This window comes from Phaethon aethereus (genome assembly GCF_964289735.1).
Source record: "Phaethon aethereus genome assembly, chromosome: 4".
Classification (NCBI taxonomy): domain Eukaryota; kingdom Metazoa; phylum Chordata; class Aves; order Phaethontiformes; family Phaethontidae; genus Phaethon; species Phaethon aethereus.
The window spans coordinates 277,741-291,354 of record NC_138578.1 but is presented as its reverse complement, the minus strand read 5'-3'; the positions used below and the strand labels follow the sequence as shown (position 1 = coordinate 291,354).

Here is a 13,614-nt window from a genome sequence, read left to right as displayed (position 1 = left end):
GCATATGCTTCTTTGTTTGGCAGCGCAGCGAAATACTCTTGACCATTGCGAACTTGTCTGTGGGTTTTATGTGGAGGGCGGAAGCGTGGAGGCTGTCGGGTCCTTCAGCACTCATCCGGTACTCGCTAGGGTCGTGTAATTAATAATGAGTTCCTGTGCCATTTCATGTGCTTATAAAGGTCCGCTTACCTCCTCCAGCCCAGGTGTGTTTACAATCTTAAGTAGTAGTAGAATAGAATATTTCCAAGATGTGGAATAAAAGGCTAATCCTGATATACATAGAAGAATACCGGCCCATTGTCATGGTAAATAACTCTTTCTTGTATCGTGGTGTGTCTTGTGTTATATTCCTGCCTCCAGTTTTATTCCCCATCCATTTTCCTCCCTGTCAAAAACCTGATCGAAGCAGCGCTTACAGTACCTTAGAAGGGATGCTTCTACTCAGACGATGCTACAAGCAGGATTTCCCTTGCTGCAAGCCGGGTTCCTTAGGTCAGGCTTACCCCCTGCCTCAGCGCCTCGGTGAGGACGGTGGTGACCTGACAAGATACCTCTGTATGGTTGCACAGAACATGGAAGGACGTGCTTTTTTTACCATAAAAGCACACGTGCTTTTTTTCCAAAAGCGGTAAGCTTTTTCTTTTTTCTCTGCAGTAATGTGGTTTGCTACCATGGGCTTACCTTTGTGCCACAAAAAAAGTTCGTTTTACTGTCTTTTTTTCAGAGCTCTCATTAATATCTCATTGCATTTTATCCCATGGAGCGCTTATAATTAAGGAACAACCTTGTTTTTCTCCAGCTCCTTTCAGTGGAGGCTCATTTTATTCTGTTTGTAGTTATAAGAAATGGCTAAAATCTTCTTTTTCAGGGCAAATTGCATTATAGTTGACCGTTTTCATCAGCGTCGCATAGTGTGAATGAGGAAAGAAACGAACAACGTACGACACAATGAGACAATGTCGGATCAAGAATGAGAGACGAAGAAAGCCAAGGTTAAGGTGTTTATTGCATTGTGAGGCCAGGTGTGAAATACCTGACTCCAGGAGTAACGCTGGCTGACGTGTGCCGGGATAACGGGTATCCAGTGCAGAGTCAGTGCGAACGTCAGGCCGTCCCGGTTGGAGTGTATTCTGTTTCTCACTGTTCTTTAAAGAAAGAATTTGTGGAAGTGTTTAAAGAAGCCTTAAATCTGTCTTAGTGTATACCAAATTATTAATGTATTTTCCCTAAATGAGTTGGGATAAATGGCTGTCCGATTGCACAAAGAAGTTACAAATGGCTCGAGTAAGAGAAACATCTCTGTGGAGACGCCGAATTCTTTTAGTTTGTTAGCGTAGTCTGTTATTTTGTTGGAAAGTGCTGTCACTGCAACAGCAAATTCTGTTCTTCTGGAAACAGTTTCGTTTTTGTGGCATCTGGCAGCATCTTCAGTATGAGTCTTCAATTGTATTTGATGGAAATATAACCGAGTTCCATCTGTTTAACACGTGCTTTCTACCGAAAGTGGGGCACACATGCACGTTTATTTCCGATGTTCATAAATAAGATACCAGCGAAACCCGCAGTATCAAGCCAGACTCTTCTGGAATGGTTTTTAACATCTTAACCACAGGAAGCAATTGAGCCCCCTCCTTACCCCCCTCTATTTTTCCCGCCAACCCGCCCACATGCTCATTGTGGTGCATTAGGTTTCTGGAGCTCCTTTTTAAAGCCTTCTTTAATTTTCCTGAAAAAACAAATGAAAACGGATCATGGCGACACTGAAGAAAGCAGGACAATTGCTAGTGATACCGCAGCTGTCCAGTTCTGATCACAGTACACATGGGTGCGCTGGAAGAGGCGTGCCAAAGAAATGTAGACCTTTAGCCCACAGAAACACGGAAAGCAGAGGTAAAAGGCTCAGAGCAGCAGAGAGTCAACCGGAGCGCCAGCAGATTTCGCCCGATCAAGGGAACGCGGCTTGACCGCGCAGCGGTGCTTCAGAGAAACCTGGCCTCCGGGATGTCCTGGCGCGCACCGGCCGAGCTCGGTGTCCGCAGGCAGCGCGCCGGCCGCCCCGCTGCGGCTCCGCGCTGGAGCGTTGCGTTCCTCCACGCACAGGTTTGCGGGGTCCTCCGCTCCCCTCGTGCGGCCTGCTTCCCAGAAAACCCCCCAGCCTGGAGGGAATCTGCCGCCTCTGGAGTATTGAGCATCTCTAGCGTATGTTTCAAGTAAAGGCTCCCAAGCGTTAAAAAGGATGGGGTAAGGGGTTCAAAGCAGTGGTACAAAAGCGTTCGCGCCCGATACGGTGGTCGCTGGAGCTTAACTAAATAATGACTTATTTCCTAACATGAGCCCCTTTTTTGTTCGGCGCCTTTCTTCGTTGGGCCGGGAGCGGCCTCTCTAATCACGCTGGTCAGGTAGGCAGCGGGCAGAGCTCACGTTCCTTACGGGGTAGGAACAGCAGGCCTGAACTCCCACAGTGGTTTTCGGTTGCTCTCAGTAGTTGATTGGCTGTCTTGGTTATCGGGTATTAATGACAGTAATCGTAGGAAACGCTGCTAATGTGAAGCCAGCAGAGAAGCTTGGTTTTTTACAAACGAAACTGGGGCTGCTGCCAGCTTGTGACGAATGCAGTGCCGCTTCTCCTGCAAGCTCCTCGCTGCCAAAGGGATGCTCCGGACTTCCTGGGACTCCAGCAGCTCTGCACAATTCACACACGTTGAAGAAATGGTTAATTTTTGCTTGTCCTGCCCATGTTTGGATGGCTCTGTCAAGCAAATAGGCGGTATTTTGCCCAGTGTTTTGAAGCTGGGCGATCGGCAGAGTCCTGTAATGGCGCGAGTGCCACCACCACGTCTGCGAACGAGTAGCCCTCGCCTGGGTTCTGGATTCGAGCGGCTGCTCCAGCCGGGCTCGGCATCCTGGGAGGTTCGTGTCATTTCTCACGGCCTCATGTCTCTTAAATGCTCCGGGTTATCTAAAATGGCACTGTAGGCCTGCGTTTAGGTTTAACCAGATTTCGATCTGTGGAACGGGCAGACACCAGTGCAGCAAGGCAGTCCGAGACCCTGCAGTCTGTCAGAGGTTTTGCGGTTTCAACAAGTCTTACGTGCGAAGCATTCACGTGTCGCAGTGATGAGTGTCGGGGTAAGTATAGATTCGCCTAGGTGAAAGGTGGGTAGGCTGTACTTCCAGGTAAGACCAGAGGTGGTATTAAACCCAGAATACACGCCTTGAAAACATTTGCTTTATTCTGTGCCATGGTTCTCGTCACAAAATAATTTCTAAACCTCGGTTTTGATTTGTGACGCTTTAGCAAGCGTTACCCCTGATTTGGTAAAACGGGCTACTGCATGTTGTGCATGTGGGTCAGTGTTAAGATCTTGGAGCCTGTAGTTAAACGGTGCAAGATCAGCTGCGGTGTCCTTCCTTACTGAAGAAACTAAGCCTTGCAAAGCCATGGGGCTTTACTCGTCAAAACATGAAACTGACTGTCGGCTGGGCAGAATCTAGCATGATTAATTTAATTTATTTATGATAAAATTAGATCTCTTTCAGTAATCATTCCATGTACTCGAAAGGAATTTCACATTATAACCATATGGCCTAAAGTATATATGCACAAATAGTCCGATAGAGGTACTAATAAATTTTTTATGAGTAAAAATATTTGGATAGTAAATTTTTAGCTGTCAGCAATTGCAGAGTAAGTTGGATCAGAAATGTGTATTTCATTGTGCCAAAGCGTCGAGTGAATGATATGGCAAAGCAGCTGGTCTGCGCTTTATGCCAAACCTATTCGTTAACCTTTAACTTGCAAAAATTGCTGAAAAAAAGCCCGTTGAGGCTTATCTTCTTGGCTGATTTATGCAACGAGTTCCATGGTAAAATTTCCATGAAAGTCCTTAAGAATAGTTAAGGCGAGGAAGTCGAGGCACCTTTTGGGAATTGCGAATTATCTTGTCAAACTTAAACTTTCATAATCGAAAGGCATTCAGGCAGTCACTGGCTACATGTTTTATGTGTGTTTGAATGGTCAGCATCTTTCTGCTAGATGGTCATCTCTAGCAAACGGAGTTCCCTCAATTCAAGGTCTGTGGGCAATTCCTTTGGCTGCAGCAGGCTGAGGTACAAGGAAGCCGATACACCTGGCTCGTTCATTGCTGTCTGCGGAGAACTCAGAAAACGTGTGAATTTTTGTTGTGTTGCTGGGAAAACAAGCGGGCAAAATGGGTTTCATAATGTGCGGTGAAAGATGTGGACAGTATTGTGTCATTGTCAGTAATGTCGTTCCCTTTCTAAATGATGAAGTAAAGCTTCCGTGGAAGTTAACATTGAAGAATTTAATCACGTCGGGCAGAGAATTACCTGTAAGATGAGGTTTGCTTACTCAGTCCTCACTTCCAAGAGAGGATTTTTATGAGTTATTGTTAGGACTCTGGTTCCTTATTTAACATTTTAACCCCTAGCTGCTTTGGGCCTTTACAGAAGTTTTGTGCGGTACAGTAAAAGTCACTCGCTTTCTGGGACGGTATTTGTTTTGTTAAGTCCCTTAATGCTTTTTTGGGTAGTGGTTTAAAAAAATTTCAGTCCGCTCTTGTAATTCTTGGTCATTAATGCAATTAAGTACTGCAGATTCTCCTTCAGTCGTACCAGCCGTGTCCGTTCACGTGCGTTGGGCCTGGCTTAGAGAGGACAGCATATCAGTAAGCAAGCACAGAGTGCTTGTGAGTGAGCGGCGTGTCGTGGTTGACCCACTGTGAAGGCTGGACCTGATCCTCAGCCCACGTTGGAAGGGGTGGGAGGAGACGAAAGGCGTTTCAGCCTTCAACCCCGAGTCCCAAAACCATTTCAGGGACGCTGGATTTCACCGTAGTATCGCTCGTCAGGCTGACACATTATCCTTACTTGGCTTGTAAGCGTCATTCGTCAATGGTACGGAGCCTCTCGGTGACAATCCTGATGTTAGAAAGGTAGCGCTATTCTCCTTCCTCGGAGGCAGCGTCTCGGTCGTTAAACTCGGAGGAAGCACTTCTTGCAGAAGGGTCTTTGCCAGTCCTTACTCGGCTTGGTTTTTTCTCCCGTGGTTCCTTACGTTTGCTCTGTGAAGGTGATCCACTATAACTTTCAGTAGCCAACGTCCCTGAAGCTACCACCCCTATTTATGCAGATTTTGCTGTAATTGCCCGCTGTTGAAACGGCACTGATCCAGTTCTACGAGAAAGGACTTTCTGGTCCCACGCCGCTGGCTGTCGGGGGTCGCTGATGGCTCGTACTGTCTAACCCCTGGCCCTTTTCAGCAGTAGGGAACTGGAGAGGGTTTTGTCACCTCCCGTGCGCTGTGCAAAGGTGCGAAGAGCTTCTTACACGGAGAGCAACTGCTTCCTTGTGGAGGAGCGCTTGGGAGCGCTGCTTGGTGTACGCCCGCAGCTCTGGCTGGCTTTGGTCCCTGTAGCCAGGTCGCGGAGTAAGATGGTATTTCTTAACACATAGCTTTTAATTGATAAGATTCCTGCCATGGAATTTTCTTCTATGTTTCTGCTCAGAGAAGCATTGGTGAAAGGATACATGTGTTGATATACTCAGGGTGTCTCAAGCGCCAAAGCTTTATTGTGTTTGCTCTTTTCCCCTCTCTGTAACTTAGAGGCACTGGCCCCTAGTTGACTTCGGTTTTTTTGTATGCCTGGGGTTCAGAACCCTGCACTCGGAGCCTGACTAACGATGTTGCAGTCGTGATCATAATGAGATCCGTTTGTGATAGGAAGAGACGCAATTCAGCTGATAGAAGCAATGATTGTGTCTGTAGCTAATGTAATACAGAAGCTTCTCACAGCCTTTCCTCTCATGTCTGGGGTCTGCTTTTATTTTTAGCTTCTCTATGACAGCTTTATTGGACTTGTCAGCCTTGACTTTTTAGCCCCATGACTACACGTGAGACATAGCGGTACGTGATGGTAAGAGCCCCGGGAAAATGATGAGAAGAGAGGGTAAACAGAAACAGCGGAAAATGCCCTTTGGACTTTGCTCCTTCTTCAGGTGCCGACAAACAGGACAGTCCCTGTGTTGCTACTGTACAGGACAAATTGAAGAAGCTTAATAAAAGTTGAGTTCAATCTAAACGGTACATGACAATATCCTTATGTGAAGCATTATATGTATTATATTACATTACATGTAACTGCTATCGATATGCTTCTATGCACTGTATCTCAGCCACTAGAATATGGACGGAAGCTATTTTAATCTGGACAAGGTTTTAACAAGGATAATTGCCCTTTTAGTGGCTTATGTATATGTACATGCAGCTAACTTCCCTAATTTCGGTCAAGCCTTGCTGTCTTACTGATACACGAACTTTCAGTAAACCGCAAACATAGTATGATTAGCGGTAATTTCTTATTACCCATGCTAAGTGGGATGCTAGAATTGTTATTAAAAGGGTGGGTCTTGTTAAAAAACCTCTGAAGGTAATAACTGGGTTCATTGGGTCTGTACCACCTCTCTGGTCCCCACTTGGGTACAGGTGAGGAGACTTGCCCCTTAACAGGCCTCCTGATTTAGGGAGGAATCTCACCTGCTGCCAGAAGGTGAGGACAGGGCAGGACCTGCCTGCCCGCGGTGGGGGGAGCTCGGGCCGGCGTGCTCCGCGCTCCTGTGGTCGTTTCCTTGGTAAGTTCCCGATGAAAATTCTGCTCGCCGGCTGACGTTTTAATCCTACAGTAAAACTGGTCTGGAATGTGGCAACTTCAGAGAGATGTTCCCACAGATATTTGCAGTCAAGGCTGTCTTGTCTGTCTTTGATTCTTGTTTTATTGTTAGAGGTAGGGATTTCTCATTATGTTGTTTTTTTTCCCTTTTTAATCTGTGGGGGCACAAATGATTTAGGCTCAGCCTAAATGAGATTTCCCATGTAGTTTTAGTGATAGCTGCTGTTGTGGGTTTCCCAGAGCTGGTTTGTTTAATTTTGTTTTTGTGTGATAAACAGTTGACTGTTGTGTTCTTGCAGAATTTTTCAAGTAAATCCTTAACAAAACCGTTAGCTTGCTTATGTTGCTGGGAATGGTTTTGCTTAAAGTACCTTAGTATCTGAGGACTCTGAGGTACTAAACTTGACAGCAGTTCAGAAAACTTGTTCTGAGAGAGAGTGAGTAAACTATTCACTAGTAAGGCTGTGACAACTGTGCAAGGTAAATTGTTAGAAATGGTAATGAAGAGTGGAATTAGAGGGTATGGATAAGCGTGGTGCGCTGGGGAACAAACAGCATGGTGGCTGTAGGGGAAATCCCGACGCACGTGTTTGTCAGAGTTATTTGAAGAAAACGCCATCTGTGTAAATGAAGGTGATCCGGTTGACACAGCATATTTACTGTTTATATAATGTTTTCCAAAAAGTGGGAATAAAAAGCTCTTCCTATACACTAGCTAAAACTATGCGTGGATTTTGGCTGTCCGATAGAACTGTTGAGTTCTGGTGGCTTATTAAATGTGAATATTGATGGGGCGGGGCAAAGGAGATTTCACAGAATCACACAGAATCATTAAGGTTGGAAAAGACCTTTAAGGTCATCAAGTCCAACCATCAACTCAACACCACCGTGCCCACTAAACCATGTCCCCAAGTGCCACGTCCACATGTTTTTTGAACACCACAAGTGATGGCGACTCCACCACCTCCCTGGGCAGCCTGTTCCAATGTTTGACCACCCTCTCAGTGAAGAAATTTTTCCTAATATCCAATCTAAACCTCCCCTGGTGCAACTTGAGGCCATTTCCTCTCATCCTATCACTGGTTACTTGGGAGAAGAGACCAACACCCACCTCACCACAACCACCTCTCAGGTAGCTGTAGAGAGCGATAAGGTCTCCCCTCAGCCTCCTCTTCTCCAGACTGAACACCCCCAGTTCCCTCAGCCGCTCCCCATCAGACTTGTGCTCCGGACCCCTCCCCAGCTCCGTTGCCCTTCTCTGGACACGCTCCAGGACCTCAACGTCCTTCTTGTAGTGAGGGGCCCAACACTGAACACAGGATTCAAGGTGCGGCCTCACCAGTGCCGAGTACAGGGGCACGATCCCTGCCCTGCTCCTGCTGGCCACACTAGTGCTGATACAGGCCAGGACGCTGTTGGCCTTCTTGGCCACCTGGGCACACTGCCGGCTCATGTTCAGCCGGCTGTCAACCAGCACCCCCAGATCGTTTTCTGCCAGGCAGCTCTCCAGCCACTCCTCCCCAAGCCTGGAGCGTTGAGTGGGGTTGTTGTCACCCAAGTGCAGAAGCCGGCACTTGGCCTCATTAAACCTCAATAAGGTTTATTTATTAATGTCTGCCTTGTTTTGTGCTTTTCTGTTGTTTATTTACCTCCTGCTCCGAATTTGATAATGTTTTGAACGCTGAAAAAGTAGGAGATTTTAGATCCAGTGCCTATTTATTTGGGAACTGTATTTTAAGCTTATTTTTTGGAAAAGGCTTTTACTTGTATGGTGACTGTACCAAATGGTTTTAAGTAGGTAACATTGCGTAAAAAGCAGCTAATAGCGAGCAGTTGCAGGGCAATTAAGGTTGTTCAGCCAGGGTGAGTGAATCTGGTCCAGAAGTACTGCTTTTTGGTCAAGTGAGCAAAATAGAAACTGAATTACGCGTTGCCCACCAAAGCTTTGCTGCGAAGTGTTCCATTATGGCATATCCAGTGGTGCGGTTTCACTTTAGGAAAACAGCTAATTTAGTATGCACTTCAATCCAAGTAGTTTCCTGACCCGGGCTTCTGATAGTAGTGTCAGGATAAAAACCCGAGTAGCTCCCTCGTGGTTTTCGGGCGGTCTATTTTATACATCTCATCACATGAAATTTCAGAATGTGATGCAGAACAAAATTGCTGTAATTTTACTGTAAATGTAGTTCAGCCAGAACTTGGTCTTTACCGTCTCTAGAAGTTGTCCCAAAACACTCATGTGCGGCTTGGCACGGTTTCATACGATTGACAAATCTCTACTCAATAAAGGCGCTTAATGGAGCTTTGGGCGAGATGAACTGTTTTTCACCTCGAGATGGGGTGAGCTTTTCGCAAGTTAGCGCGGAGGCCGCTGGCCGAGCCGTTTACGTTGTGTTTATCCGCGCTGCAGTTGGTGCGTAATTGCAATTCAGTCTGAAGATTTCCTTGCCTTGGTTCTGGCTCCGGCAGGCCGCGTCACGCTTCCGTGTGTAAAAGTTCACACCGGGAGTGACCTGAACGATCGTGTGACCGGCGGGAGCGGGTGACGCAAGCCGCTTCTCGTGGCGCTGGGGAACACCCGGTCCCAAACGGGCTGTCACCCTCGGCGGGAGAGCGGGGCACGGTTTGCTGCTCTTTTACTGGCGGGAGGCTTGAGATAGTGCCAGAGGGAGCAGCAAACCTGGCGAGTCGGCGTGTGTGCAGTGGGGCAGAGCACCCGGCCAGCGAAGCGAGAAGGTAACTCAGACCTGGCATTGCTCGTTGGCACAAATCTGGTCTCTTGAGTCACTGAGGAAACGCCAGTGCAAAAATTACCCTTGCCAGACCGTGGGAAGAAAACAGCCTCTCAATAATGACGGCGAATTGCTGGGTCCGGCATTCCGTGCCTGTTGAGTATCCTGGCTTCTTTTTTGCTTATTCAACTACAAGACAGATCTTCTGGAAAGCATAGCGGCAGTTAGCAGGGGAGGGCGTCCCCTCTCTCTGCGGAACCGAGGCACGTTTCACGCGCCTCTCCCACTCAGGATAAGTACAGGCAGCGTGCACGTGCGTTTCACAGCAGTGATCGCTCGCTCTCTTCCCGTTTTGGTGCGGCTTTTTGGTATTTGAGGGTTTATCAGTTTGTCTTCAATTGCAGGGATTAAAGGGCGCAGGCCTGAAATTGTCCTCCAGAAGCTTGCTGTAGGACGTCTGCCCCTCTTGTGCGTGCAGTACACCTGAGCGTAGAGATTATCTGCAAGCGGACTACTGTCCAAAGCAATTGTTCTGCTAGCCTGTCCCCTCCCTGCAACCCCCTCGCTTCTGTTTGTTTTAAATAAGCAAAACCCCAACTGCGAAAAGCTTTGCGCGTGTGTGTTGTGACTCTCCCCCTCCGCCCCCAACTGCTCTCTTGAAAACAACTGAATCTCATCAGATCGGAGATGCTCAAAAATTAATCTTGAGGGAGGAAACATATACAGCTGTCGATGATGTTTGTGAAATGTGTATGCTGCCGAAAAGAAGGCAGACTTTCTAACGTGTTAGGCATAACCGAATACTCTAAGCAGTCACTACAGCACCTTACAATATCTGAATGCATAAAATATTAGGAGCCCCTGGTGAATATTTTTTTTTTTCCTTATATAACTTTGTAAAGCTTGATGTAGGGGTCTAATGATGCTGTACAGTTCAAGAGATCTTACTCTTATAGAGCTTTTTTAATCGTGCAAGGTATAACCCACATGACTTAAATAGAAAAGGGGGGATGGAGAGTTACATGCGCAAAACCCCTGGTACTGAAACACGAAACTGTTGTTCAAGCTGTTTTTGTGAAATATTTCCTTTCTGCAGCGTAGGCACGTAGAGGGCTGAGTGTGAAAGCTAGAGATGGGCTACAGAAACACCAACTGAGATATTAGGCATCAGGGCAATATTAAAATCCAAATTTACACCTGACTCATAATTTCTTAGATGAATTAACAAAACTTTGGAAGGTCCTGGAATTTGTGGGGGTTTCATTCTAGTTCTGATTTCAAGCCATCTTCTGTCATAAAGTAAACAAAGTGTAACTGCTAGAACTGGCAGTTTTGGGTTTTTTTTTCCATTTCCCTCAAAATAGTTGAGTCCTCTGCAGCTGATTTGCTGATATTAACATCTGCAATAGTACTTCTCTAAGGAATGTAATTAATTCTACGTAGAATTAAATGTCCCTCCAATTATTTATGACCTATGAACTGTTTTCTGAACCGGTACTCACACTCGAGGGTCAAGGTTCACAACTTGAATTATGTGAGCACCTCGAATTGAAATGCAGACTCTTTTTAAGTCATGCGCTTCTAGTTGTACAGCACGCTTTATAAATAGAATACTCGCAAATCTCTGTAGCCTTAACTCTCATATAGCTAAATGCATTAATGGTTATGACTTTGCAGCGTCAGTTGTGGTATTGCTTGTTTAAAAACATTAATTATTTCACCATCAAATAAATCTTTTTTCTCTTCTCTCTGTATTTTCCAGATTTTCAGTAAGTCTTCCTATTTCCTTCTTACTTGAAACTCAGGCTTACTTTAAAATACACAGGAAAAAAAGTAGCACGTTACCAAAACATTTAAGCACTTAGGAAAAGCAACTAAGAGGCTGATGTCAAAAGCTCTTCGAAGGAAAATCTTAACTGAATTTTGTGGAAGCTTCAAAAGTCAGTAATCTTTTTCTCGTAACTGATGACATAATGAAAGTAAGTAAAATAATTTAATTGATCTTGCTATCATTTTTAGAAGTAGTTGAGGAAGTACAAACCACACACGATTGTATCTGCCTGTTGTAAGAAATTACTTTTTTGCCTTCAAATTCCATCTTTTTATTTAGATGTAATTTACATGGCATTTTCTTTACGTCTTTTTGTGGACAGTTTTTCAAGTTAAAAGGGAATGAGACTTTCTGAGATACATTGAGGTCCAGTGTGAAACTTTCTAGCTCAAACCACCTGTAAAATAACAAACTTATGTCAGTATTTTCACATTATTTTTCTTGCAGAAAAAATAATGTAATGCTCCTCTCGTCTCTGAGGGCAGCAGGGCAGCCGCCGTGTCCTGCGGCAGCGTTGCAGTGTGTAGGACTGTTAGCTTTCAGTGACTTGGTCAAGCGGCGGCCGGGATTCCGGCCTGTGTTCAGCAGGTAATCCGGTGCGTACATACTTGCCGATAGCGAGTTCCAATGCATAATCAATGAATTAATCAGTCTAATTAATCGGACTGTTACAAGGAGCTGGCAAGCTCTCCCTTGAGGAGAGGCGTGGGAAGGCGTAGAACGCTTGTTCAGCTTCTCCTCTGACGAGCCCAGCTAAAGCTGGAGTACTTGCTTAGCCCCAGGTCTTCCTTCCAGCTACGGTTTTTGGGGCTTTCCAAGACAGCTAAAACTCTCCCTTTAAAAATCCCTGCATGGTGCCCGGGTGGCACGAGGAGGGGCTGGGACAGCTCGTGCGACGGGACTCCCGTGAGCGCAGGAGTTGGGTCGCGTAGGAGACCTCCTCTTGCGCCTTGCAGCGCTGAGCGAGGCCGCGCAAGCGCGGTTGTCTCCTCGGTGCCTCCTTCAGCTCTGTCTCGGCGGAATCCTCTCCGTCCTTTCTGACCGGCCCTTTGAGAAGGTCCTAGAAATTACATTAAGGAGCAGGCAGTGGCTACGTGTGGATTTGTGTGGCTCCCAGAGCCTGAATTTCCCCCATTTCATCATAAAATTGTGCAATTCCCAATATCGGCTTAGGTCTTGAAAGGAGTAAAGCAAAGCAGAACAGTGCCTGTCTGGGCAAGGCTTATTTGTTTGTTTTCTGCTTAACCGTTGTAACCTCAGAGTGATTCCTGCCAGCGGGTCCGGGAAGGCTGCGGAGCTGTAAACAGGAACCATATGCTACAAAAGCTCAACTTCAGCTTCCACTTTCCTTTTAAGAAATGCTGCAGGTTTTCTAAGTCACAGAGCACTTGCCAGTACTATTTAGCAATTTAGAACTATGGCCATAAGAAGATGGATGAGGTATGAGGTATTATATTAGGGCGAGATTTACTTCTTGGCAAAATTTCAGTTTCTTGGATCAACCAATTGCCGGTGAGCTTGTTAGTGGGGAGTGTGGAAGCTGAGTACGGTGCTACCTTCCATCAAACATAGAACTACTGGTTTTTGGTGTGGTTTTTTTTTTTTTTTTTACTTACAAGCGCACATGTAGCAGCATGTAAACTCCTAATAATAGAATTATAGTTTAATGTCGTCTTTTTTTGTTGTTAAATATTTAAGATGTTGGGCCAGACCCACAACTGTTGTCATCTGCGTAGCTCTACTGAAGTTAAGGAAGCTTTACTGCGACGCATGACATCTCTCCGTGTGTGTGTGAGGGCTGGAAATGTGGTTCGCTCTTTTCTTTTTTTATTTTTTTTTTTTTTTCTCCCGTAAGTGCAGCTCACGTTCTTCCCTATCTGTGTGGTTAGGACTAAAAGCATTTTAATAGTTGTAAGTTGCAACACGGGTGTTTTCCGTTAATGAAATAATTACTGTATATTGAGTAAAATAAACTCAAGTGCCAAAGGTTAAGGAGTTGACTATCCCAGGATAAAGGTATTATTATTTTTAAGAGAACACTGGTATTTATTTAACAGCTTATACTCACGCTCTCCATCTCCCTCTGTTAGCTACTAAAAATCTTCTTCGGTATGTGTGGACGTGTTTTCAAAAACTTTTAATCCGTGTTTCCTCAAACAGGGCCGTAGCTATGTTTACCTTGTCTTCCTACCTGGTCAGTTCAGCTCATGTATATTTATTTTCTTACCTTTAAATCCGTTTTTCCACAGAGTAAAAAAAATCAGTCATTCTTCACCCTGAAAACTTAAATTCTGTGAAGAATTCTATGGCTTCCGTATCTCAAGACAGGTCAATTGGTTGTACAAAGCTTTAGCACGACGAT

At 45.5% G+C, this 13,614-nt stretch overlaps 1 protein-coding gene across 1 annotated transcript in view; it reads left to right on the top strand.

The window, feature by feature from the left end:
- Window positions 1–13,614, top strand: part of CFAP299 (cilia and flagella associated protein 299) — a gene marked incomplete at both ends in the record, with an annotated part of 216,933 nt that overhangs the window by 41,239 nt on the left and 162,080 nt on the right. The window lies entirely within an intron of this gene.